Source organism: Dermacentor andersoni, chromosome 11 (assembly GCF_023375885.2).
Source record: "Dermacentor andersoni chromosome 11, qqDerAnde1_hic_scaffold, whole genome shotgun sequence".
Lineage (NCBI taxonomy): Eukaryota > Metazoa > Arthropoda > Arachnida > Ixodida > Ixodidae > Dermacentor > Dermacentor andersoni.
In genome coordinates, this window is record NC_092824.1 from 16,225,001 (window position 1) to 16,252,796 (window position 27,796).

At 44.7% G+C, this 27,796-nt stretch overlaps 1 protein-coding gene and 1 long non-coding RNA gene across 3 annotated transcripts in view; both read right to left on the bottom strand.

Moving 5' to 3' along the window:
- LOC126517684 (protein O-mannosyl-transferase TMTC1-like) overlaps nucleotides 1-27,796 on the bottom strand; it is a 279,424-nt gene that overhangs the window by 192,782 nt on the left and 58,846 nt on the right. The gene's annotated exons all lie outside the window — the stretch shown is intronic.
- On the bottom strand, nucleotides 1,621-4,022 carry LOC140214096 (uncharacterized). Of its 2 annotated transcripts, none has more exons than XR_011891017.1 (2): nucleotides 3,874-4,022; nucleotides 1,621-1,854 (listed from the first exon to the last, which is right to left on the bottom strand). It is a non-coding gene; the product is annotated as an uncharacterized lncRNA (long non-coding RNA). The 2 variants fall into 2 exon arrangements; XR_011891018.1 differs by lacking the exon at nucleotides 3,874-4,022 and adding an exon at nucleotides 2,979-3,089.

The window sequence follows — 27,796 nt, forward strand, 5'->3', positions numbered from 1 at the left end:
GTACTTTAGTTTTCTGCAGATTAATTTTTAGACACACCCTTCTGCTTTGCCTGTCCAGCTCAAAGCATGCATTGCAATTGGTCCCTTGAGTTACTAAGCAAGGCAATATCATCAGCGAATCGCAAGTTACTAAGGTATTCTCCATTAACTGTTATCCCCAATTCTTCCCAATCCAGGTCTCTGAATACCTCCTGTAAACACGCTGTGATTAGCATTGGAGAGATCGTATCTCCCGGCCTGACACCTAGCTTTATTGGGATTTTGTTGCTTTCTTAATGGAGGACTACGGCGGCTGTGGAGCCGCTATAGATATTGACACGTGTACTTATCTTTATCGGGCGACCACGTTTCGCCGCCTAACAAATGTAATCGCACAGTGTGGGACGCGCCTGCATGTATCCGAAGTTTCTGGAAAGTTATCGATGCTTCTATCCGCTGTCTGTTGTCGCCGAACCTTATGTTATCTGATTTCATCACCTGACCCGAATAGTGTAGAACTTTGTGGAAGGCACGCGGGTCCGAACGACTAGTCTGGAGCATTCGTCGACTGTTCTTTAAAAGCCGACGCGCTTGACCCGCTGATCAGACTTTCGACGATCGCCGACTGTGTTCGCCGCTATCGTTGTGCTATAAGTGTAGCCTGTTTTGTGGGCACAGGTTCGCCCAATAAAATTTAGTTTTGTCGTTCACAGTGTTGCTACTGTGTTCTTCAACGTCACCACCACGGGACAATATCTTTCGGTATTTTTACATGCGGCTCGTCTACACCCTGATTCCGTAATGCCTCCATGACTGCTGAGGTTTACACTAAATCAAACGCTTTCTCGTAATCAATGAAAGCTATATATAAGGGTTGGTTGATTGATAGGGTTGATAGATAGATATAAGGGTTGGCTGATTGATAGTATAAATATGGTCTATTGCTGAGTAGCCTTTACGAAATCCTGGCTGGTGCTTTGGTTGACAGAAGTCTAAGGCGTTCCTGATTCTATTTGCGATTACCTTTGTAAATACTTTGTAGACAACCGACAGTAAGCTGACCGGTCTATAATTTTTCAAGTCTTCGGCGTCCCCTTTCTTATGGATTGGGATTATGTTGGCCTTCTTCCGAGATTCCGGTACGGTCGAGGTCATGAGGCATTGCGTGTACAGGCTGGCCAATTTTTCTAGAAGAATCTGCCCACCATCCTTCAATAAACCTGCTGTAACCTGATCCTCCCCAGCTGCCTTAAACTTTTGCATAGCTCCTAAGGCTTTCTTTGCTTCTTCCAGCGTTACTTGTGGGATGTCAAATTCCTCTAGACTATTCCCTCTTCCATTATCTTCTTGAGTGCCACTGGTAGTGTATAAATCTCTATAGAACTCCTCAGCCACTTGATCTTATCCACATTAGTAATGATACTGCCGATTTTCTCTCTTAACGCATACATCTTAACGCATACAGGGCAGATAACTCAGCTGTTTTTCAGTAGCAAATAAGCCCCATGCAACACCTAATGCTGCTAACAGACGCCACACCTGAAAAAAAACATGATCAAACATATGTGCGTACATGTGTGATGCACGAAGCTGGCATAATCGCAGCTGGACTGGTATAATGAGAGTTGTGCTCACAAGGAATGTCATTTCAGCAGTTATTTATCCTTCACTTTTGATTCAAAGTACTTATTCATCATGCGTAACATGTTTCCGCACATGTCCTAGGCCTCGGCTTGCAGGTGATCGGCCATTAGCGTCTCTGGCCTCCGAAGGGGCATCTGCCGAGGCCATGTCTTCCGCAAAACCTTCATTATTTCTGCTCTCCCACGACGCAATAACAATGACATCTTCGGGAATCTCGCTAACTTCTGATACCTGTCACAAGGAGTCGAGAAACCAGAAATATATATTATTAAACTGCACTAAAGGTTTCTTTTTATGTTCTGACAAACACATTTGTATATTACTCTACGGTTTGCGCATCTTCAAAGGTTTAAAAATATAATCAGTACTCTGAAACTAAAAAGCAGGTCATGAACACTATTACATGTTGGCATCGTAACCTTCACTGTTGCATGAACAAGGGTGCTACAATGCAAACTTACTCCTTTTCTAAACAAAAGGTGCTCTTCATCATCAAATATAGTGTCATTTACAATTTTTCTGCATATATATGTAGTATATAGCGCTTAATATCAAGAGTTAGCAGACGGTGTAATTCATATTTTTCAAATTTCATGAATAGGAGCACAATAAGAATGATTCTGTGCACTCCTCTCTGTTTGATCTTGATAAATCTTTTGATTAGCATGTTGCAACGAAAGACAAAGGGAAGGAAAAAATGCAGTTTTGTTGAGGTAACTTAATACACAGGGCAGGGAGCAAGACTAAAGAATACAAGTTGTAACTTGCAACTAAACGCACACTGTGAAAACCGCGCTTGTGAAACAGTCGTACACGCTATGCGTGGTTTGTAGCTATGATATGACTTAGCTGCGCTGTTCGATCAGCTGTCGGCCCGATATTGTTACAGTGAAAAATATTTTGTGCTCTTGTTTTAATTGAAGCTTGCATGCAATACTGCAATGAATCAATGAGACTAAGCATGTAACTGAAAAAAAATTATGTCACTGCAATACTGATCTTTACAATTTGCGGAAAGGATTGATGTGCGCATGTGAGTGTTTGACAACGGGAAGCCTGCAACTAAGCGAGTCGCAAGTTAAGGGCTCATATTTTTTTATAGACTTGCTCACTGTCTTATGCATATCACTACCATACACCTAACCATGTTACGCGAACTGGTCTATACTTCTGAAGGAAAGCAAGACCACGTGCGGTGCGCCTCCCTCATTCTACGCACCTTTTCAAAAATCAACTAAGACCTACACGCGCAACTTGGTACTATTTTTTCACATGCTGCATCCAAATCTCTTTGTACTGTCATTTAAAACAAAGGTAGTGATAGTCTTATCATTCATCAATGAATTGCCCATTACCTCAATGTTTTCTTACAGCAGAAGACCATCCTTCACTGGCATCAATCCGAGAAGGATGTGTAGCAACCAGTGATACGGCCATTTTGAGGCGCCAACTCTTGTACGTCTGCAGAATAGCCTTTACTTGCTGGAGAAAAATATACATATCACTGCATTCAGCCTGAAATTATTGCAATGGGGTTTGTCTTTTCATATACCGAAGATATTCTCCGAACAAATTCCTGCACATAAGTTTTCTGACAAGTAGTTGACAATACGAAGGATAATGTTCCCCTCATAACCATAACAGTGACGTCCTAAATTATACTGTAATAAACAACTAAATAACACATTCATTTATTCCATTGCATTACTGCGCTTAATACCTGTCCTAAGAGGCGGAATTTTCATTTTTCGCTCGCTACACCTACCTGTCATTCTAAAGCACCGGACATGTTGGGTCATAATCTCTCGAGCATCATTAAGAACACAAATGGATAGCGGCACGCACTCTGTTTCAGGATTGCACGTTGAAGACCACGGTGAACAAAAATTTACTATAGGTCCTTGCGAGGAAGCTGGTGTGGGTAAAGGATTAAAAAGAAGTAGCTCGCCAAGTCTCTAAGGCCGAAGCCACAGTTTGCATCGGCCGATAAACTGCGCGAATAGGCTTGCGTTTAGATGCTACGTGGTCACGGCAGAAACGAAAGTTATGAAGATTCAGTGAAAGTGAAAACGTTTTGCCAATTCAGCAAAAATGCAGCCCACCATCCCTACGTGCTAGAGGAGGTACTGCTGCCAACGCAGCGCTGTCATTGCCGAGAGTCGGAACCTTAGCGCACATCGTCCATTTTAGCTACAATGCACGCAATGAATGTATGGTTACATATGTGACCAGAACGACTTCAGTACTTACCCATAGTGCTTCCTAAGGTTCTCCATTTTCAGCCGTGGCTGCTTGATATTATAGGGTTCTTAACCTTCTGGCAGTCCGGCTTTCCCTTCATGCAGAATGCTGGCGTATATGCGAGCATTGTGTGTGGGAGCGCAACGCAATGATGTTGTTTTGTCAAACGCGTATCGGTGCCCGCGTTGTCGCGTCTCGCCAATTAATGCACTTTTGGCTCGACATTGCCGGCGACGCGGCGCTCCCTGCCATGGCGTCCGCCCTCTTGTCTGGTTGTCGGTTTAGGAGGAGAAACTGAGGTTGGCAAGCTCGGTTTGCGATAACATGGTTGGGGGACTAAGTGCGGTTATCTCTATTGTTTAGCTAGCAGTAACCGTGGTTAGCCGTAACGCAACCGTACTTAGCTTAACCACGGTTAAGGCCGTCCGTGTGACAGGGGTATTAAATTAGCATAATAACCAGCGTCTCGACTCGGCTCCTCAGTCGCTGGCTTTGCTGTGTTTGTGAAACGTGATAAAAGTGAAATTGTGAAGGAGTTTAAGGCGTGGTGGATTACCACACAGAAAACAGCTGACAAGGCATATTACTGCGATGCCCAAGCAACTATAAGCGATGATTTTATTTGTGAGGTTCTACGTGCCAGAGCCTTGATCTGATGATGAGGCGTGCCATAGTGGGGGCGCCAAAATTTTTTTGTCGGCCTGGGCCCACGGGCGTTCTTGTATTTCGCCCCCATCGAAATGCGACTGTTCTGCACAGATTGGATTGCGAAACGTTTTTGTTTCTTGTTTCTTTTTGCACTAAGAACTGGATACAGGACGCACGAGTCACTGCACCACCCTTCGTTGTGAGCCTCTTCTAGCGCAAAAGTAATTTCGCAGCGCAAAGCCAATTCGCCAAAATTGCCCCTTTGACGAGATTTTATGCCGCGACTTCGTGCGCTTCCCGGCAGCGCCACCGCTTTTAAGCCGCCGCATACCGCGGGTAGCAAGTGTAACGGTATCGAATCTACTAAATCATTTTGGCCATAAGTAAAAACTACATCCCCTTCTTTGATTCATTTAGTTGTTAGAACCTTAAAATAATGTTCAACTACTCTTGCGTTCTCAAGAACGAAAAGAAATTATGCCATGCTATATATTTATGCCTGCGCAAATTGATGCAACGTTGTAAATCATATGAAGGAGCAGAAGCAGAAGCGAGGGACCTCATATTTGTTAGTCACCGCCACATAAAGCCAACAGGTAACGAACACAAGGAATGCATACGGGAATTTTTCGTAATATGAACTGAAGCGTGCAGAAATGAAAATGAACGAAAAGTCAGCTTGTCGGCAGTGGTCGGACCCACATTACTCCTGCCATCCACTACCGAGTGCGCTACGGCTGTGCTCACGTCCACATTCTACGGCATTATAGGAGCACGACAGTATGATGCACCCCAAGGCATTCTGCATAGCTCGGCCGAGACAGAAATCAGCACCTATACCGTGCGAAGAATGAAGTTAAATGTACGAATCCTAAATCGCATCTACACAGTGCACAACTTGCAAGCACCGGATGAAATTAGTGCCGCAAATTGTGGCACACCACAATGCGAGGCTACTGTGTGCCAAGTTTCAAAGGCGGTCGATGCATCAGCTTGCATATGCCGCATTGGTTGACCGAGTTAAACTGCAGAATACTGACCCGGGGCCGTCATGGCGTGAGACCATTCCAGTCCGAGTTGATTCTAAATCCACGATTAGCCCTCCGTGAGCCTGGCGTTGGAAAACCATGCGAGAACGAGATACACAAAATGCGTCCTTGTTACTTGCACTCATATCCACTACAACACGTAATACGAAACAGGCCAGCGCCGCACCCTATTACATTTTGTGCCGCCGATACTTTTCGGGTGGCACCCGTTTCGCTTGTCTGACAAACACGGACAAAAAATGGACGTGGTCACATAAAATGTGTGCCATCGGGGTGGGCTCATGGCGGATTTCGAATAAATGTAGTTTGGAATTGTTTTACATTATGCGGCCCTCTAGCGGTAAGGTAGAAAGAGGGACGAGTTGGAAAGGATGCATACTTATTAGTCAGCGCGAAAACAACGCAAGACACAGAGGTCGAACGACAGAATGAGCCCCGGCTAAGAACTGAACGTTATTGTGTTTCGCTCAAAAATTTCAGTTGTTAGACAGTTACATATATGTGACGAACCGCAGGAGCACGGTGTGGTGAAACAGTGAGGGAGGAGGAAGACGATGTCTGAAATAAGCAGAGCTTTGCACGACCGCCATGTCTACTGCGTTGCACTAGTCGACAGGAACAACCATGCCTTAAATCATGACAACATCCAAGAAAGTCATCAACATCCCAAAGTAGTCGGGAGCACCCGAGGACATTCCCTTTGACAAGTGGCTCCGGCTCTTCGACGGGAAGACTGTGGCCGCTGCATGGACGGGGCGATGCAAGCTATGCCGTTTCTCCAATTACCTTGAAGGTGAGGCCTTCCGATGGTACCTTACCGAGGTGTTTGACACTGACGCATCTTGGGAGACCATCATTCAATGCATAACACAATGGTTTACATCGCGGATTCGTTTCGTCAGTTCATTCATTGTCGGCTAAAACCGGGCCAGAGCTTCTAGGACTACTAGAACGAAAAAATGTGCCTGGGGCTCCTTGCCGACCTACAGGACGTGTACCTTATATCAGGGCTCATCGACGGCCTTCCCGCCGATATAAGGATGGCTCTTGCTGGGCTTAACCCGTCTACACAAGCGACGTGGTTTTCAGCTGCGCTGCGATTAGAGTAAACTACGCAGCGATTTAAATCACAGCGCGTTCTACCAGACCAAGACACGCAGATCAATGCAGCAAACGGCAGCGGCCATCAGCGTCCACCTAATACGCCGATACGAACACCCGCGTTCGAATGCAGACACTGCACAATAGATGGCTTGCCCCGACAGATGCACTGGGACAATGAATGTCCCCGACGCGCAAGCATTTCCACCCTCGCCAGGGACACGAGGAGGGCGACCCAGAGCTCTTTTAGTTCAATTTGATGCACTCATTAACGGGTACCCTGTCAGCGCTACTCTTGATACAGGAGCCACGATTACCTGTGTCAGGGAAGCAGTACTGGCGGCTCTTCACCTAAATATAATGGGAGATTCATGCATCAATGATCAACAAGTTACATCATCTACCAAAACTTTGGGTCGCGTCAATCTAAAAATACAGATCGGAAAAATCGCAAATAAAATTCAGGCACATGTTCTACAAGGCATGAATAACAACATACATCTTCGTTTGGACAGTGCTTGCCTCTTTAACTTGTCTCTGTGTCTTGATGCCCTGACTCTACGCCAAGGGAATGACATCCTCCACTCTCGTCCACAAAACTATTCCACGGCTAAAATGGACGATTGGTTGCAGGAAGTTGAAGTTTGTGATTTCGTGCATCTAAATGAAACTCAGAGCTTGGCATTGAAGCAGTTTGTCCATAAGTACGAGGACATTTTTTCCAAATCACAGACTGATATTCGGTGCATTACTAGCGAAACGCATCACATTCCTCTCACCAACAATGTTACCATCCGCAGGGCTCCCTATTGATGCTCAGAAGCCGATAGCGTCGAAATGGTCAGAAAAATCAGCAACCTTCTTGCAGAAGAAGTGATACGACTGCCAACGTCACCGCACGCTGTGCCGGCGCTTTTGGCCGAGAAAAAAGGAGAAAGACCGCGTTTCTACATAACTTACCGCGAGTTAAACGCAGTGATGGTTCCCGACTATCCACCTATCCCTCGCATCGACGACGTTCTTGAACCTCTCAGGAAGTCGATGTACTTCTCGACGTTAGACATAATGTCAGGTTACTGGCACGTGAGGATGCACCCGGAACACATTCTGAAAACGGCCTTTGTCACATGGACTGGTCACTACAAATGGCTTGTCACGCCTTTTAGTCTCCGGGACGCTCCAGCCACTTTCCAACGAGCTGTCATGTCCATCTTGACCAAATACCACTTGACGCACGTCATGAACTACTTTGATGACATTGTTGTCTATTCTGACACTTTCTCAGACCATTTGAAGCATCTAGATGCCGTTCTAAACGCTTTTAGAAGCGAAGGCATTCAACTGAAATTGAAGAAATGTCAGCTCGCACAAACTTCCATTGAGTACTTGGGACACAGGGTTTCAAATGGCACAGTCACTCCGAAACAAAGCCACGTGGAGGCAATGCTGCGGTTTCCCACGCCATCACGCCCTAAAGAGTTGCAGCGTTTTCTCGGCACCGTCAATGTTTACCGTCGATACATTGCCCGCTTTAGTAAAATTGCTCATCCACTGACACGCCTACTCAGCAAAGACCGCACCTGGAACTAGGACCCTGACTGTGAACTGGCTTTCACTCAGCTTAAGAAACGTGTAACGGAAGAACCCATCCTTGCCATCTACGATACCGCCAAACGTTGTGTGCTCTACTGCGATGCGTCCAACAAAGTTATCGGCGCCGTCTTGAAGCAGGCTGATGATGAAGGTCGAGAGCATCCAGTTGCATACCATTCACGCAAGCTACTAAAAAATGAAATCAATTACGCCATCACAGAACTTCAATGTTTAGCAATTATTGATGCCTTCAATAAATGCCATTGTTATCTGCATGGAAAACGTTTCACTGTGATTACCGACAACGCCGCATTGCAGTGGCTTGAAAACTTCAAAAATCCACGAGGCCGTCTCTTCCGATGGTCCTTGAAGCTCTCCATGTACGGCGTAAACATCAAGCACCAAAGGGGCATTAACAACATCGAAGACGGTGCGCTGTCTAGAAATCCTATCATTCAGCTCATATATATATATATATATATATATATCGCGAATTATGTTTCTACGAAACCGCACTCATGAGTACATGAAACAATATTGAAAAGAAGCACATCTTGCCTATCTTGCTTCAAGTTAATATTCTGAACGCACTATGCACAGCGGTAGCTTGTAAGAGTCAAGTAAAAAGAAAGCGCCCCCTTGTATTATTGCCTCCTGAGCACTATATCGCAGACTTTTCAGCTTGCAGCTGAAAGAAACGAACTTTCGGAAACGCCGCCATAATCTCATTACTAGACCGATTACTCAGTGCGGGAGTCATGGGCGATCTCGCTTATATGTCGACAATCGCTCGTCCCATTTACAATATAACAAAGTTCTTCACCCAAAATTACCGAATTTTTGTAGCTTGCAATGTCGAATGCGTGCAGAAAGAGCATTGGAAATTATATATATATATATATATATATATATATATATATATATATATATATATATATATATATATATATAGTAGGAAAGAGGGAAGCCTGTTTGCGCACGGCACGGCCTCAAGGAGTCTGGCACAATGACAAACGCCCTCGCACACGGGAACACGATAAAATTCACGCACTGGCGCATCGAAAGTACCGGCGGGATAAAGGACTAGCACACTAAGAAGAGGCGGTCGAAGTATGTAAAGCAGAAAAAATAGGGTGCGGCAAAGCGACCACAGCGAAAAGCAAATGCCGAGAACAATGGCACAATGACGGTCAAAGCCACACACACAAAAATAGGATGAGGGTTGCGATAAGGGAATGGAGAATATCAGAAGAGGGGGGGGGGTGCTGTGGAGTACTCCCCGCACCCTGTCATTGATGGCGCCATCCCATCGTGTTGGGTGGGTGAGTGCCAGGGGTTTGGGAAACCTGCGTCTATGGTACCGTGCGGCGACCCCGGCCAGAGTCGCTAGCACCCAAGTCGGAAAGCAAATGTTAGGCGAGCTTTTCCTGCGCGGCCGCGGGAGCAGTGGTTCTAAGCACGGTCATGGAGGGGGAGAAAAGAACAGCGTGGGGACGACGATGAGAAAACGGGCTTATGAGGTTACATGGGGTGGGGTTGGGGCTGACTCAGCGCACAGGTGGCCGGAGAGCTTGAGCAAGAGTCGTTTATTGCGCATTGATCTCAATGAATAATAATAATAATAATAATAATAATAATAATAATAATAATAATAATAATAATAATAATAATAATAACTTTATTGTCATAACACATATACTGAGCTGTCTCAGTATCAGGCCTGTCTAAGGCGGCGAGGGCTTGTGGGGCATGGCCGTGCAAAATTGGAAAGGAAATATATTAAAATAGGAAAACAACCAGATATAAAGGAAAATGACGCTGTTACGTAAAGCGCGCGACAATACATTTGGCTGCGCAAATTTATTACCGCAGTACCTAGAGTTCAAGCTTACATAAAATGAACAAAACAGACAACACAAAATGCAAGAATTCAAATCTTTGAAACAATTTCGGCATAAATGTTACATGAGATAAGAAGGCATAGCAAATGTGAAATTGGAACATGTTTAACCTACAGAGCACGGATAATCTTTTTCAGTGATATTTTCGAAGCTGCTTTGAAAATGTCCTATGGTAGATTGATAAACAGATTAGGAACGTACACACATCGCCGGACCTCACCGTATGCCATTGCGCAACGCGGCACAGTGAAACGCAAGCCCCAACGGAGCATGCGTGCAGGTTTATGCTCAACTTTGAAATCCGAGTCCCCAAAATGACGTAACACCACTGTTTCAACAAACAACGAGCGGAACGAAGGAAAACCTACGGCGGTAAATATCTTTTGAGATGAAAGCAGAGGCGAGTTATACGCTACACTCTGGAGCATGTTCTTTAAAAGAGCGTGCTCCCGGCTCTCTCAACGCACAGAAGAGAAGGCTAAAATTGTGATGCCATACCTTAATATTCAGTACGCAAGAGCGTGTACAATTGCTTTTTTTTGACCAAAAAAGGAACCATACTTTTAAAGTGATAATGTACCCAGGCAACACCTCGGAGCCTACTACCTAAATACGCTAAATGCGCTTCCCACTGCAGGTTTGAGTGAAAAAGTACACCCATGTACATTATAGACAACACATATTCCGCTGGAGTACAACTACATGGCGAACATAACTTATTGTGCAAAAAGATATGTTCTTCTATCGACGTCATCTTCACAGGATTTTTGAAGCAAATCAGCTTTGTTTTTGATTTATTGATTACAAGAAATTTTTTATAAAACCAATCAATTACGTTACAGACATCTTTTTGTAGCATACTGATTGCCGATTCGTAGCAAAAATGTTTTGGTAGTAGAACGGTGTCATCGGCGTATTGAAAAATTGTGCATTTTGAAACAGTGGGCGCAAGGTCATTCATGAAAATAATAAACAGCAGCAGGGCTATGACAGACTCTTGAGGGACTCCACGTTTAATAGGCAATATAGAGCTAGAGTGATTGCCTAATACTACTGTTTGTGACCTGTTCGGTAGATAACTTTTAAGGACGTCCTGAAATGGTCCCGGAAGCCCAATAAATGTAATTTGTTCAACAAAATGTCGTGGTTAACCGTCTCAAAGGCTTTACTAATATCGAAGAATAATGCAATGCTAAACAAATTTCGGTTGAACGCGGAAAAAATTTCATCCCAAAAGGATTCTAAAAGAAAGGTAGTACCTTTACCCGTGACAAAATCAAACTGATGAGGAGACAAAATCGAGAACTTGTTAATGAAGGAAAGCATTATTTCCAAGAGAAACTTTTCTAAGGCTTGGGACAGCATAGGCAAAATAGTTATGGGTCTATAGTTTTCAATGACATCCTATTTTCCTCCATTGTGAAGTGGCTTGACTAAAGCAGTTTTTAGTCTTTCAGGGATAGATGAATCGCCCAGAAACGCGTTAGGCAGAAACAGAAGATTGCCCGACAGGGTTTTAAACATTCTTTGGAGCATGCGCGCTGAAAGGCCATCAAGACCGGGCGGTTTGTTCTGTCTGAAGCTGAAAATGATCCTACGTAAGTTAAGTTCCGACAACTTTGGCAGGAAGGCTGAGGCAGATACAGATTTTTGGAGCGTGCACTCCAGAGCATGCCCTTGATTAGCTCCGTTAGACGAATGAGCAAAATGATGGTTGAATATGTTAGCCGTCGTTGCGGGGTCGTTCAAAAAAGAACGAATGGCAGATATCGAGTCTGCTTTCCCTCGAAGGTGATTTATCAAAGACATAGTTATTTCCAGGTTTTTCACGGATAGATTAAATTGATGTAAAAAAATACTGCCGTTTTGCCAATAAGCGCGACTACCATGTTTCTAGCTGCTGTGTACTCTACGCCAAGTGTTACGTTTTGGGGGGAAAGTTTCGAACGTCCCCACAACGCACCTCTTTCCGCTATAGCACGAATTACGTTAGCATTTATCCAGTTATAATTTTTCGGCGTTTCCTTGTTAATGTTCTTTTTGCCAAGTTTTCAAATATTTGTATTTGTTCACAAAAGCAGTCGTATACATGTGCAGCCTTTGAGTTCATTAATGAAGACAAATCAAATGCCCTGATTAGCTCATCCAGCTTACGCTGGTCTATTGTAGAACTATTGACCACGTTGCTAGGTGAGTCCTCTGTGCAAGCGCGTGTTGTTATTGGGGTTGACGACAGAAAGTGGCAAGCCACAAAATATTGTTGCTGGAAGAAAGCAGGCCCACTAGTGTAAAATAACGTGTATTTACAACCGAAGTATATGGCGTTCAGGCAACTGCCTGACTTCGTCTTCCTCTAGTCCAATTCAACTTATTCCTTCTCTTCACCGTAACATCACCCTCCCGGCGGAGTCGCTCCGTCCAGGTGCAAGTTACGGAGCCTCACTTTATGGGGGGACATAGGGCTTGACGACGTGAACAACATCGCTGGTGACGTTGGGAGGCACTGAAGGCTGACCGACTGGGGCGATCTCGTATGTCCCGTCAGACAGTTGGCGTAAGATCTGGTACGGACCCGAATAACGGGAAAGTAGTTTTTCCAACAAGCCGACGCGACGTGGAGGCGTCCAGAGAGGGACAAGGGAACCAGGTGAAAAATGGGAGTCTCGGTGCGGAAGGTCGTAGCGTCGCTTTTGAGAAGCTTGCGAGACTGTGAGGTGATGACGGGCGACTTCTCGGGCCTGGGCGGCTAAGTCAATAGCATCGCGAGCGTAACCAGTGCTGGAGATTAGATTAGATTATGGGGTTTTACGTGCCAAAACCACTTTCTGATTATGAGGCACGCCGTAGTGGGGGACTCAGGAAATTTTGACCACCTGGGGTTCTTTAACGTGCACATAAATCTAAGTACACGGGTGTTTTCGCATTTCGCCGCCATCGAAATGCGGCCGCCGTGGCCAGGATTCGATCCCGCGACCTCGTGCTCAGCAGCCCAACACCATAGCCACTGAGCAACCACGGCGGGTCGTAACCAGTGCTGGATGATTGTACTGCGGAAGGTAGCAACGTGTCAAAGGGTAAGGTGGGGTCGCGGCCATACAACAGGTAAAATGGTGAAAATCCGGCAGTGTCGAGACGGGACGAGTTGTATGCGAAAGTGATGTATGGTACAGCGACGTCCCCGTCGCGGTGATCATGGGAAACGTACATGGCCAGCATTTCAGTTAGCCTGCGGTTGAGTCGCTAAGTGAGGCCATTCGTTTGAGGGTGGTACGCAGTAGCAATCTGGTGCTCTGTAGAACAGGAGCGGAGCAGATAATCGACGACCTTCGATAGAAAGTAGCGGCCGCGATCCGTCAGCAACTGGCGAGGGGCGCCGCGGTGTAGGATGACGTCGTATAGTAAGAAGTCAGCGAGATCTGTAGCGCAGCTGGTTGGTAGCGCTCGTGCGATGGCATATCTCGTGGCATAATCGGTTGCTACAGCAATCCATTTGTTTCCTTTGATGGAAATTGGAAAGAGGCCAAGGAGGTCTAGGCCCACACGGAAGAAGGGCTCTGTAGGGATATCAACTGGTTGCAGTAAACCAGCGGGAGGCATAGCAGGCGTCTTCCGGCGCTGACACAGGTCGCAAGAAACGACATAACGGCGCACAGAGCGATAAATGCCGGGCCAGAAGAAGCGGCGCCGCAGGCGGTCGTATGTACGTGTGATGCCCAGATGTCCAGCAGTAGAAGCGTTGTGAAGTTGCTGGAGGACGGCGAGTCTAAGGTGCTTAGGAACGACTAGGAGGAGCTCCGGGCCGTCAGGACGAACGCTACCAAGGTATAAAGCTCCCTCGCGCAAGGTGAACATCCGGAGGGACGGGTCATTGGGCGAGGAGCTTAGGCGTTCAATAAGTGTTCCAAGAACAGGATCTTTGCGCTGCTCGTCACCACTAAGGAGGAAGCCGGAGAGGTATAGAACCCTGATGTCCGAGTCTGCATCGGTATCACCCGGTTGATCCTCGGGATTGTGGGACAGGCAGTCAGCGCCTTTATGCAGGCACCCTGACTCATCCATAATAGAAAATGTATGTTCTTGTAGACGCTATGCCCAACGTGCAAGTCGTCGTGTTGGGTCCTTCAAAGAGGAGAGCCAGCAGAGGGCGTGATGATCGGTTACGACGCAGACGCTCCGACCGAAAAGCTACGGCCGAAATTTCACGACCGCCCATACGAGCGCGAGACATTCTCTCTCAGTAATGGAGTAATTTCGCTCGGGCGTGGAAAGAAGGCGGCTAGCGTAAGCGATGACACGGTCTTGGCCCTGTTGACGCTGAGCGAGGACAGCGCCGACGCCATGACCACTCGCGTCAGTTCGTACTTCAGTGGGCGCAGAAGGGTCAAAGTGTGGCAGAATTGGGGAAGTTGTAAGCCCCTCAATCAGGGTAGAGAAGGCTTTCTCCTGCAGTGGTCCCCAAGAGAAAGAGACGTCTTTCTTAGGAAGTTCAGCGAGAGGGTGAGCGGTGTCGGCGAAATTCTTCACAAATCGCCGGAAACAAGAGCATAAGCCCAGAAAACTACGGACATCGTTTGTTGAACAAGGTACAGGAAAATTTCGCACGGCGTGAACTTTCTGTGGATCAAGATGGACTCCGGCGGCGTTTACAAAATGGCCGAGCATGTTAATTTCACGGCGACCGAAATGGCACTTCCAGGTGTTTAGCTGAAGGCCAGTCCTGCGAAACATGGAGAGTATGGTTGTGAGGCGCCGCAGGTGGCTCTCAAAGTTCGGCGAAAACACAATCACATCGTCGAGGTAACAGAGGCATGTAGACCACTTCAAGCCGCGCAAGAGCTAGTCCATCATGCGCTTGAATGTAGCTGGCGCATAGCATAATCCAAAGGGCATGACTTTAAATTGGTACAGACCGTCCCGTGTGACTATGGCGGTTTTCTCGTGGTCCATCTCATCGACGCTAATCTGCCAATAGCCGGAGCGGAGGTCAATTGATGAAAACTATTGGTATCCGTGAAGGCAGTCAAGAGCGTCATCAATGTGAGGCAGGGGATAAACATCCTTCTTTGTTATCCTGTTGAGGTGACGGTAGTCAACGCAGAAACGCCACGAGTTGTCTTTTTTCTTTACTAAGACAACCGGTGATGCCCACGGGCTGCTGGAAGGTTCAATGATGCCTTAGTCCATCATCCTGTCTACCTCTTTCTGTATGATGGTACTTTCTGTTGCGGAGACACGATATGGCCGCCTATGAATGGGGCTGGCGTCACCTATGTTGATGCGATGCGTGAGAACAGATGTTTGGCCAAGTGGACGGTCGTCCAAATCATAGATGTCCCGATAAGATGACAGGAGGTGACGAAGAGCTGCTGTTTGCTCGGAAGGAAGGTCAGGGGTGATCATCTTAGAAACATCGTCCGCAGGCGTCGAGTACGGAGGAGTTGGTGACAAAGGTACATTAGTACTGAGGAAGGATTCAGATGTCAAATAAGAAACCTCAAATTCTTCCAAAGGAGTGATATGCGCTATGGCTATACCGTGTGGCAGCACATGCGACGAAAATCCAAAATTGAGGATGGGAACGCGAGTGCAGTTTCCGCGGATCCGGATTAAGGTGCTCGGCAGGGCAATATTGCGCGACAAAACCACGTCAGTAAGCGGCGACACGACGTACTAGCCATCAGGTACGGGACGAGAGGGCGTCAGGAGGACATTTGTAGCCGCTTGTGGAGACAGCCTTGCAAACTCAGCAGAACATAAGCGGTGTGAAGCACAAGTTGTTACGTCGGCAGGAACCGGCAGATACAATTGTACAACGCCTGCGGAGCAGTCAATTTGGGCAGAGTGCTTCGAAAGGAAGTCGAGGCCGAGAATTTGGTAGTGCGGACAGTGTTCAAGGACGATAAATAGAACAACGGTATAATGGCTCCCAATGGTCGCACGTGCTGTGCACATTCTAAGGACAGGTGAAGTACTCCCATCGGTGACTCACACAGTGCCCGGTACGGCGCGTGTCAGAACCTTTTTGAGCCTTCGGCGGAGAGCAGCACTCATAACTGAAAGCTGCGCTCCTGTATCAACCAGAGATCTAACAGGAACGCCATAAACTTCAATGTCCAGTAGGTTTCCACATGTAGGCCGGGTCAACAGAGGATTTTTGCGCCGGGTCGAAGTTGCAGCTTTACCTCCAGGAGCTGCACCGCCCAGCTTCCCGAAGTGAAGCGATCGGTTGCAGAAGGGGACGAATAGCGGTGAACGAGAGGCGAACGGGACCTACTACCTTGGGGAGGCGGGGAGCGGCTGGATCTTGGTGGAGCACTGTCGGCGTTGATGTTCCTAGTCGGTGTATAGGACGAGAAAGTACGATTGTCTGGTACTTGGCGGTAGTGACTCGGAGACGACCACTGAGGAGGCGACGACCAGTGGTTGCGGCAATGACGGGCGATGTGTCCAATACCGGAGCAATTAAAACAGTTGGGTATATCATCCTCTGTGCGCCAGTCAGCTGCGTTGCGACGGAGTGGCGGAAAGCTTTGCGTCTGGAGCGAGCGGCCGGAGAAATCTGGTAGGTGTTTGTATGGCGGACCGAGCAGAGAGATGGAATGCCCAAACTTGCTATTTCTTCCCGAACGACCGCTTGTATAAGGGAGATAGCAGGCACACTTTCCCGACAGTCGGAACAAACTGGAGCCGGAGCCATGGCCTCAAGCTCACGGCGAACGATGCGCGTGATATCTTCCGGGCCTGTGGGCTGAACGAACCGCGGTGGGTCTTCGCAAGAAGATGTCGCGGCGGTAGTGGGCAATCGGTCGAAAGTTTGAGCGACGTGGCGGCCCTTCGCTTGTTCGAAGCGCCGGCACTGCTTCATAATTGCATCCATAGTGGCACAATCTTTACGCACCAGGAGATTGAAGGCATCGTCTGCAGTACCTTTCTGTATGTGACCAATCTTGTCTGCCTCGGCCTTGCGACGGAGGGCCAGCACATCCTGTACGCACATGACATAGGATTCTGTGGACGTCTGAGCGCGGCACGCAAGTTCTTTTTTTGCTGCCAGCTGACGACCGACAGGTCTGCCAAACAGGTCTCGAATTTTTTTCTTTGCAGATATCCCAGCTCGTCAGGTCAGCTTCGTGTGTGTCGTACCATTGCTTCACAGTTCCTCTTCCTCGCACACTCGCTCGTACATCGTAAGCCAGTCCTCGACGTCGGCGTTGTCCGTGCCACAAAATGTCACTGAGTCCCGCGGATGAGTGGGGATGACCGTTGGCACGGGCTGCTGAGGTGTTGTCGCTTGTGTCTGTTGATCTGCCATTGTGGCAGCAGGTAGATGACGTCCGCTGCGAAGTTCCGTGATTGTACCGCGCACCTTCCACCAAAATGTTGCAGGAAAGAAGTAGGCCCACGAGTGTAATATAATGTATATTTACAACTGAGGTATGTGGCGTTCAGGCAACTGCCAGACTTTGTCTTCTTGTAGTCCAATTCAACTTCTTCCTTCTCTTCACCGTAACAATATTGATGTGCCAAACGCCGTTTTACGGCACGTGACTCTAAAGAATAACTTGAAGTACGAACCAAAAGATGATCTATGCATGAACTGACTACATGCCCATTTACCAGGTCTTTTGTGGTTGAAATGTTTATAGTATTTTCAATCCCGTGGGAAGGTAAAAGGGGTAAGTAGTCTGCTAAGGCGCCGTCTGTGGGACAAAGAGCGCTTATGTTGAAGTCTCCAACTAGGCATATTTCATCCACCGGGTTGAATCGTTGTAAGAATGCTTCCAATTCTATTAAAAAGTGACTGACATTACTTGATGGAGGACGATAAAACGCGAATACAGAGAGCAGGAACCGCCCCTGAGCCACTTTGATAGCAAGACATTCCGCAAAAGTGAATGAAACATCAATGTGTGATAAGCCATACACGTTTTTGACAAAAATAGCAATCCCTCCTCCTCGCCGATGTGATAGTGTCAGAAAGTGCGATTGATAACCGTGCAGAACAAAGGTATCCAGGCCTGTATCTGTGACGTTAATTTCTTTAATAACAAACCAATTCACAAAACTAAGGTTTGTAGTGCCAATCGTATTAAATTCGTTCCAGTATTTCAGTAAACTTTTAATGTTAGGATTAATAATTATGAAGTCGCCTTTCGACTTTTGACTGCAGCTGTCAAAGAAGGACTGAAAATAGGCAAATCGTTGGCAGGTGCTTGCCATTATATTAGACAATCTTTTCAACGACTGCCAGCATGTTGATTCTAATTAGAGCAGGTGATCCATCTTTCTTTGCCAACATTTTTCCGGCTTTGACCCAATTGAACCTGTACCCTTTTTCTTTGGCTACTGTCCTTACTCGCCAAAACAATTTTCGATTTTGCTTGGTTAGATTTGCCGTCTTGTGGTAGCAGCGGCAGCGCAGCCAACACGCTGTCTTAAACTGTCCTGCAATTTTTTACAGTTGCTGCTGCTCTTGGGCTGGGAACGTGGCTTTGCTGGGATCGACGTAAGCGCCTGTCTGGAATCTAATCGTCAAGATCAAGCTGCCTGTGACAGTTGTCTTCCCCAAGTCCTGCGTCACGGCCCAAGCAGTTGAAGCGCCACTATCCGCTCCATAAGAAGTGGTCGCCAAGTGCTTCCTCGTCTTGTGGCAGCAGCAGCAGCGCAGCCAACACGGTGTCTTAAACTGTCCTGCAATTTTTTACAGGTTTGTGTAGTCTTTCTTTTTCTAGCTGTAATATCCCATCAATTTTCATATTCTCGCTGCTGCTGCTGCCTACTTTTTACACCACATTGCAAATCTTGGTTGCGTTGCTTTTCGTCCATGTCACCATGCCTGCCTGTTAACTGTCTCAGTTATGAGTGCCTTAGAAGATGAAACTTGTGCAAAATGTGATGTTGACATTGAAGCGTATGCTCATTTTATGACATGTTGCGTCTGCAGTAATATTTACTATCTTGGTGAATGTCGGCAATCGCCGAAACGACTTTCAAATCAAAGGGGGAAGAATATAAGAAAGCCTGGAGGTGTCAACATTGCCGCAGGAGCAAAACAAATACGCCTTGCATGAATAGCAATATGGAACCCTCTGTAGCTTCTCTGCTTCTTGACATCAACCGTAAGCTTGATGGATCATTACCCCTAAAAAAAACGGTGGATTGCATTCAGGCATCATTGCAGTTAATGTCAAATGATGTTGCGCTGCTGAGCACGAGGTCGCGGGATCGAATCCCGGCCGCGGCGGCCGCATTTCGATGGGGGCGAAATGCGAAAACACCCGTGTACTTAGATTTAGGTGCACGTTAAAGAACCCCAGGCGGTCGAAATTTCCGGAGTCCTCCACTACGGCGTGCCTCATAATCAGAAAGTGGTTTTGGCACGTAAAACCCCATAATTTAATTTAATTTTAATGTCAAACAATTATGACGAAATACTTGCTCAAGTCTCCAAGCATGACGCTAAAATTAAGAGCATGAATTCCAGGTTTTTCAACCTCGAAAACTCTGGTGCCAACGACGAAGTACGAAACTTACCTGTTGCATTGAATGTTCAGGAATACCAAAGCAGAAAACGGAACCTTGAAATTTATGGCCTCAAAATGCATGAAGATGAGTCCCTAATCAACAAAATGAACGCGCTTGCTTCAAAGTTAGAGCTTGATCCCCTGACCAGTCAATCTGCTCTTGCCATGCACAGGCTTCCTTCTAACCCTGATAAGATTCCCGGTGTTATCATATGCTTTGCAAAACAATCGGTAAATGATCAATGGCTTAACAAACGTAAAGTACTGCCAACAGTAGAAAAAGGTGTTTTCATGTTGGAAAACCTAAGTGCTCATAACAGGGCTCTTTTGAAGACCGCTAAAGACTGGGCAAGTGCCAATGGATTCAGTTTCGCTTGACACCATCGCGGAAAAGTGTAAGGAAGAAAGAAGGCAGTCATGCGCACACGATCACCTCTGCTGCCGACCTTGATGAACTGAAATAATAAAACGTGTTTGATGGATAATTGTCTTCTACTGCCATGTCTTTCACAGGTTTGTTACCTCTATCAGATTTTGTTAATAAATTGGAAATTGTCATAGTCGGGCCACCAAATGTTTTCAACTAAACTGCCAGTCTGATAGAAATAAAATAGATGAACTTGATTTTTTCTTTGAAAGCCTCAAATTTCAGTTCGATTTCATAATGCTCTTTGAGACGTGGTATGACCGACACTCTACTCCATGGTGTCTTCCGAGCTATCACTGTTTTACTAGGTCCAGAACCACTTCGCGGGGAGGTGGTGTTAGCATGCTTGTGCAAGGTAATCTTTCCGTAAATTGCATTGATGAATTTTGCCTCTTGACGGGAGACTGTGAAGTCTTATCTGTGCTGCACGTAAGAACAATTTTTTTCTGTATTCTACCGTCCACCCAATGGGAATGTCGAGCGATTCTTTTCGTTTCTGGAGAAATTATTTTCATATGCACATGGTCTACAATGTACAGTTGTTTTCGGTGGCGATTTCAACATTGACGTGTTGACTGATACCGCAGCAAGTCCTGACTTCTTGCTTTTGTGGCAGGCATATGGCTGTCATAATACATCTCGATTCCAACCAGGGTCACAGCTAACACATCTACCTGTATTGACCTTTTTCTGACAAACTTCCCCCAAGCTGACATAAAAGGCGGTGTTTTCACGTATGGTTTAAGCGACCACATGCCCATCTTCCTAAGTCTCATCCGTAATGATAAAAGAGAAAAGAAATGTAACTTCACTTATCAACCAATTACAATGCACCACCTTGCACATTTCCGAAATGAAATACGGCTGATTAACTGGGGGGATGCTTTTACTGCGGATAATGCAGATGCTGTCTATGAAACATTCTTGCACACTTTTCGGGCTTGCTACAAAAAACATTTCCCACTTCGTACCAAACCTTCGCGTTCTTTGAAAATCCGCAAACCCTGGATCACGACAGAATTGCTGCGTAAAATGAAGGTTAAAATAAAATTATATAATAAGTTCATTAAAACCCGCAATCCACATGACCTGCAGGTTTTTAAATAATTTCGGAACAAATTAACAAACGAGCTGCGTCACGCTAAAGACCGCTATCATCTAGAGTACTTTCAATCCTGCTGGAATGACAGCCGGAAATTGTGGAAGCGGGCCAACGTTTAGTTGAATCGTGTGCCTGATTATCAGCCTCCAACAGGTATTTTGGAAAATGGCAATGTAGTTCCATACGTGTTCTTGGTTGACACATTTAACAATTCCTTTACCAGCATTGCCAGTGCACCAATCAACATGAATGCTAGTCGTTAATTATCCGTTGGTTGCTCCGATTCAGTTTTTTTTGCATACAACGAACGTATCTGAAATAATATGCAAGTTCAGTGAACTCAATAACAGCAGCGTTTGTGGTGTCAATGATATTCAGATTAAACCTGTGAAATACGTCTTAGATTTAATTGCGCCTGTATTAATGCACGTCTACAATGTCTGCCTTTCTTCCGGTGTATTCCCACGTCAGATGCAAACTGCAAAAGTTTTGGCTTTTGCAGTTTTGCAGTTGCAAGAAGGGAGATAATAAATTGTTCACAAATTGTAGACCAATTTCTATTCTGCCCGTATTTTCAAAAGGTTTAGAAAAAATTACTTTTCAACGCATTTCTGATGTTCTCGAAAGCAAAAACTTTTTAACCGATTGTCAATTTCCTTTTCTTAAACATAGGTCTACTCAACTTGCCCTGCTTTAGCAAAAAGAATTCATTTTAGATAATGTTGATAAAGGCCTTCTTACTCTAGGCATTTTTATAGACTTTAGCAAGGCCTTTGATTGTATTAACCACGAGCTTCTGTTACATAAAGCGAATCGCTATGGTATTCGTGGCATCGCTTTAGACTTGACTAGGTCACATCTGTGTCATAGATGCCAATTTGTGCAAATTATTAACATTTCATCCCAAGAGTAACCAGTCTATATTGGCGTTCCGCAGGGTAGCATGTTAGGCCCTCTTCTTTTTAATATCTTTATTAATGATATTGTTAATGTAGATTCCCACACCAAGTTTATTTTATATGCTGATGATGCAACCGCGTTGCTTTCTTCAAGTAATGCTGTAACGCTGCTTACAGTTGCCAATTGTGTGCTTAAAAAATTGTAAACTTAGTCTGTCGAAAAGGGGTTGAAAATCAACACAGGAAAAACTAAAGCAATTTTGTTTCATGCCAAGAATGATGTCCTCCTGAAGGATGACATTAAACTTGGCTCTTCAAAAATCATGCCCGTGAAATCCATTAGAACCTCAGGTGTTCTCTTTGATCATGACATGTCTTGGAACTGCTATACTAATTTTTCAACAGACAAGCTTTCTCAAGTTTCACGTCTTCTTTTCACTATTAAACAGATTCCACAGAAGGTAAAACTTCTGCTCTATAACTCTTTATTTTTTGTCACATAAATTACGGCTGCCTGGTTTGGGGCACGGAATCTGCGACTAATATGAATCGTATTTTTCGTCTGCAAAAGAGAGCTATTCGTGTTGTGTGCAAAGCGCCATTTGACTTTACAATTAACTCATTATATAAAGACCTAAAGATACTTAAAGCTCCTGATCTCTTCAATTTTCGCTTAGCGTTAACATACGGTAAGGAGTGCCAGAAAAACATTACCCAGCCAGGTCTGTAGCCAACTTGGCACGAAATGGGAGCTATTATGCTACAAGATTTCCGGAATATTGGTTTGTGCCATACCCACGTACCAACTATGCGAAAGAAAAGCTTTCATACACTTTACCGCAATTATTAAATAAGGTAATGAACGATGGTACTGATGTTTTTTCTTGCAGTAAGAACAAGTTAATAACTTACTTTTGTGCCTATTAGCCTTTAATCTGTGCATAAGTAGGCTTCTTTTTATTAAGTTATGTATTTTTTCTATTGCTATCTGCTGTATGAACACTTTTATGAGAACGTTTGTTGTTTTGTTTTGTTCTTTCTGTCTTACCGTCCCTTTTTGCCATGTGTTTGTTTCTGCTGCTGCTGTCACGAGAAGGTTTAAGGACTAGTCAAGTCGCTCTTTTGTAACTTTTTTCCTTATATCCTCCATAAACTTGTATATTTATGGAAATAAATTCATTCATTCAGATTTTCATTGAAAAATAGTTTTGGCAGCTTATGAGAGTGCTAGAGCTCCCGCAATTTGCCACGAACTTGGAACCATCTTTCCTTAGCCGTAACAGACGAGAAGCGCGCCAGGACTGTGGGAATCGAGCCACTTTTTCCTTGTAAGCGATGAACGGCCACCACATCTGATAGGGTGAAATCCGCTAATCCCAGTTTTTCAGCGAGCTGCCCCAACGTCTGCTTCAAGTCTTCGTGATATTCTTGAGGAAGGCCGTGAATTTCCAGATTAGCATTGCGTATATATTGCTCACTGTCATTTTGAACATCGTGCAGACAGTCCTAATAATAATAATAATAATAATAATAATAATAATAATAATAATAATAATAATAATAATAATAATAATAATAATAATAATAATAATCTTTATTACAAATAATCAAATTGTACATATAATTTTGCTAAGTCTGCCGAAGCCTTCTGTGGGCTTGTATGGCAGAAACCTGGCAGTCAGGGCAATGCATTATGTACCTTATTACAGACAAACCAAATGTAAAAAAAAAAAGGATTATAATAATAATAATAATATTAATAATAATAATAATAATATGTGTTGTTGCCATCTTACAATAATCGTGCATCAGAAGGCAGGCCCGCCAAAGCCAAGGCAGTGGCTTGCGTGACATGGACCGGCACGTCGGCAAACAATGACAAAATGGCAACATGTGCAGAAATGAGAAACTGGTGAAGCTTATGAAAAGAAATACGAAATAGAAACTCAGCTGAAATCAGTGACAACAGAAATACAAGAAACGACAAAAAGAGAACATGTAGTATTATACATACCTTACAGTGCCTTCAACAATTTTTTGAAGTTACGTTTCGTTGTTGCAGTAAATATATGATCAGGTAGGTCATTGAATATTCTTGGCACATAAGCATACCTACTAGCTTTACCAAATCTTGTGTTGCAATGCGGTACTATAAAACGCAATGTTTTCCGCAATGCACGGGGAGCAATATATTTCTTTTTGAAATCAGGGTTCCAAAAATGTCTTACCGCAACCGTTTGAGCGAACAATGTTTTAAACGATGGGAAAACGCAAACGTATAAACAACTTCACATTGCCGGCCCAGGAAGAGTTATACGCAATGGACTTCAACATACTTTTTTAGTGTTCTGTCAATTCGACACTGCCATCGAGATGACCAAAACCCGAACAATGTAATGCCATAACGTAACACACTGTATGCTAAGGCGTGCATGATAGCAATTTTTACAGGCATCGAAACAATGTATTTTATATTAAAAAGCAGCGGTAAAACACCTCTGAGCCTGCCGCAAATCTGTCATGTGATCATTCCATGAGAGGTCACTGTCAAAGAAAATACCAAGGTATTTAATGGAGTGTACATATTCTACGGGGGCACACTGACACGATTGGCAAGTACGACAGTGCGGAAACAAGGGTACATTTGAAACAGCTGTCCTAAGTGGATTTCTAAAACATAACATTTTTGTTATTTCCTTGTTTATTGACAAACATTTGTTAGCAAACCAGGTCACTGCATCGTACACACTCTCTTGAAGTAACGCAACTGCTGTTGAGTAACAGATACGTTTAGTTAAAAGGACAGCATCATCTGCATATTGAAATATCATACATTTCGATACAGCTGAAGAAAAATCATTTATAAATATGTTAAAAAGAAGAGGAGACAAAATCGAGCCCTGAGGCACTTCAGCTTTCAAAGGTATTTTGCTATTGATGAATAATTGGTTGTCTAAAGATATCACCTGCGAGCGACCGAACAAATAGTTTCTTAGGAACTGGTAAAATGGTCCCCTGAAACCGAGAAGGTATAGTTTTTCAAGCAGGAGTTCGTGGTTCACAGTATCGAATGCTTTAGAAGTATCGAGAAAAAATGCACATGCAAACGTGTTTTGTTCTAAAGCTGCGTTTAATTCGTCTGAAAATTCCTCGAGCAGAGCAATGGTGCCCGTCCCGCGACAGAACCAAACTGACGGCTCGATATAACTGAAAACACATCTAGAAATGACGTCACGGTTTCTAAGAGAATATTTTCTATTATTTGTGACATGAGAGGCAAGATCGAAATAGGTCGGTAACTGTCCACAATAACTTTCTTTCCTCTTTCAAATAATGAATATACAATAGCCGTTTTTAATTCCGCCGGCATTGTAGCTGTCTCTAGGAATCCAGTATTAAGTATGTAAGTATTACAGGAAGAATACCCAATAGCGCGTTGAAGTTTCGTTGGAGCAAAGATACCGATATACCCTCTATACCAGCTGGCTTATGTCCCCTAAACCCAGCAACTATTCTTGCGAGTGCGTCGAATGTTATCGTCGGTAACAACGCGGAATCCAATATTATTTTTTCTTTTTCAGAGCGGACAGCTGGCACCGTTGAGGTTGCTCCCGAAACGCGTGCGAAACGCTGATTGCAGATTGTGGCTGTCTGTGCAAAATCACATGGGAAAGCCTCGGCTAGCTTTGAATTGGTAGCGCCTTTAAAGCGTTGGTGGTTTATCAGTGACCACGTCTTTGCCGGGTTTCAAACAGATAATTCAAACTGACGTTGAAAGTAGCGTAGTTTAGCGCATCGTATAAGGGCGACGACTTTATTCCTTGCGATTCTGTAGCTAACGCGAAGCTCAGCATTGCTCGGAGTTCGCTCAAGCCTTTTCCACTGCAAATCTCGGTAGGCGATTCCATTCATGATATCCACGGTAAGCGAGGTGTGATTTCTTCTCTGTTTAGTTATAATTCGAGTGCAGGCTTCTTGAAAGCTGCGTATTTAGTTGCGTATAATAGACATAATAATACTAATAATAATGGTAGAAATAATCATAATACTAATATATTATTTGTTATTTCATAATAATATTAATAGTTAGTATAATATTAATAATAGTATAATAATAATAAATAAAATGTTTATTCGAATAAAGGCACCAAAATAGCCACAAGTCACTTATAGCTGCTCTGAAAAAGCTTAGTGAGGCGTCCGGAAGATTACGCTGCTAGGGATGCCGGCCGTCGCTTAATTTATTGTTTTCTTTATATATGTTGTGAATTAGGCCTTGCCAATTTTTTTTTTATGTTAAAGTTGCAGAAGCTCTCTTTTTATTGTATGCTGCTTCTTTTTTTGTGCGCGCTTTTCATTACACCCAGTGTGACCGAAGCCCTTCATGGGTATCAGCCATGTGCCGAGGACGGAACCAAAAAAGAAAAAAATGCGTCCAGCGCCAACGCCAATGCTTCTGACTTGCAGGCAACCCGTCCATCACTGTCCAAGACCAGTTCACAGGCGAGGGTGCTCTGGAACGGCAACTCGTCATGCCGCCGCCATTCATTTGTTACGTTCGACGCAGATATGGTTGGTTGTTGCCGTTCTCTTTCCTGCCATTTATCTCTACGTGCATTGAGAAAGTGCACGCAATGCACCAATCAAGCCGCGAAGCGAGTACTATCCCTTCTCTATCCATCTTCCGATCCGTTGCGTCGATTTCCGCGAGCGTTACAAACCGGTGCCGTTCTCTCTTGCGCGAGCGGTGGAGCGATGACTGTAAGAGGCGAGGGAACTTGCTTTTATTCTTTTGGAACCATTGATCGATGAGAGCCGATGCCGGCCATACCGCGGGGCTGCTGAATTCTGCAAATTACCCAGCGACATTTCGTGGCCAACGATTCCAGATACAGAGCGCAATTCTACACTGGAGCTGCCAGCGATGCTTGAAGCGCTGTAAAACATTATACACGCCTTTTGCTTTTTTCTGGAAAGAAATCGACCCCTCGCCAAGCCTACATTCGGTTAAACTGAAGGGTGTTGAATAAATTGTGTAAATAATGTGTATATTTTCGAGTATAAAGGCTCTGAAGGGATGCCTGAGCATTTATAAACTTTTGTTTTGTCCCTATATGAAGGCGTTATTCTAAAAGTCTACAAAGCTTCTGCGCAGTGCTAGGAAAATTAAAGAACAGCAAATTTATGTTTAGAGAGATAGGGGCCCGTATATTGAGATATGTACAGATGCGGACAAAAGTAGCTGCCGTGAAACTGCATCTCCGTTCCTTCATGCAGCCTCGTGGCTGCTATAGACGCCATTGGGGTCGAAATTGAATAATTGATGGCATGGGCGTATGGGCAATAGAATTTCTTGCTTCCTTATGAGGCTGCTATAGGGCATCGGCATGCATTTCAGCCACAGCTACTGTGTTTGAATTACTACTTCGAGAATCTCACCTTTGGAAATGATTACTGAATAATTATTTCCGTCCCCTTTACATTGTTTTACAAACGGAACGCGCAGTTTGTTTGCCCTGTGTTCTTGGAAGGATTGATGATTGAATGCTGCGATTCCTGCGATTGAATGTACACAGGGTGCTTGTAGTGCGGGGCAGTTATAATGGAATAGGTTATTCGCAGCCTTTGGAAAAAAATAATGAAATGAAATAAAATAATCACGTGTATACGCTTCCGAGAATTGAAAGC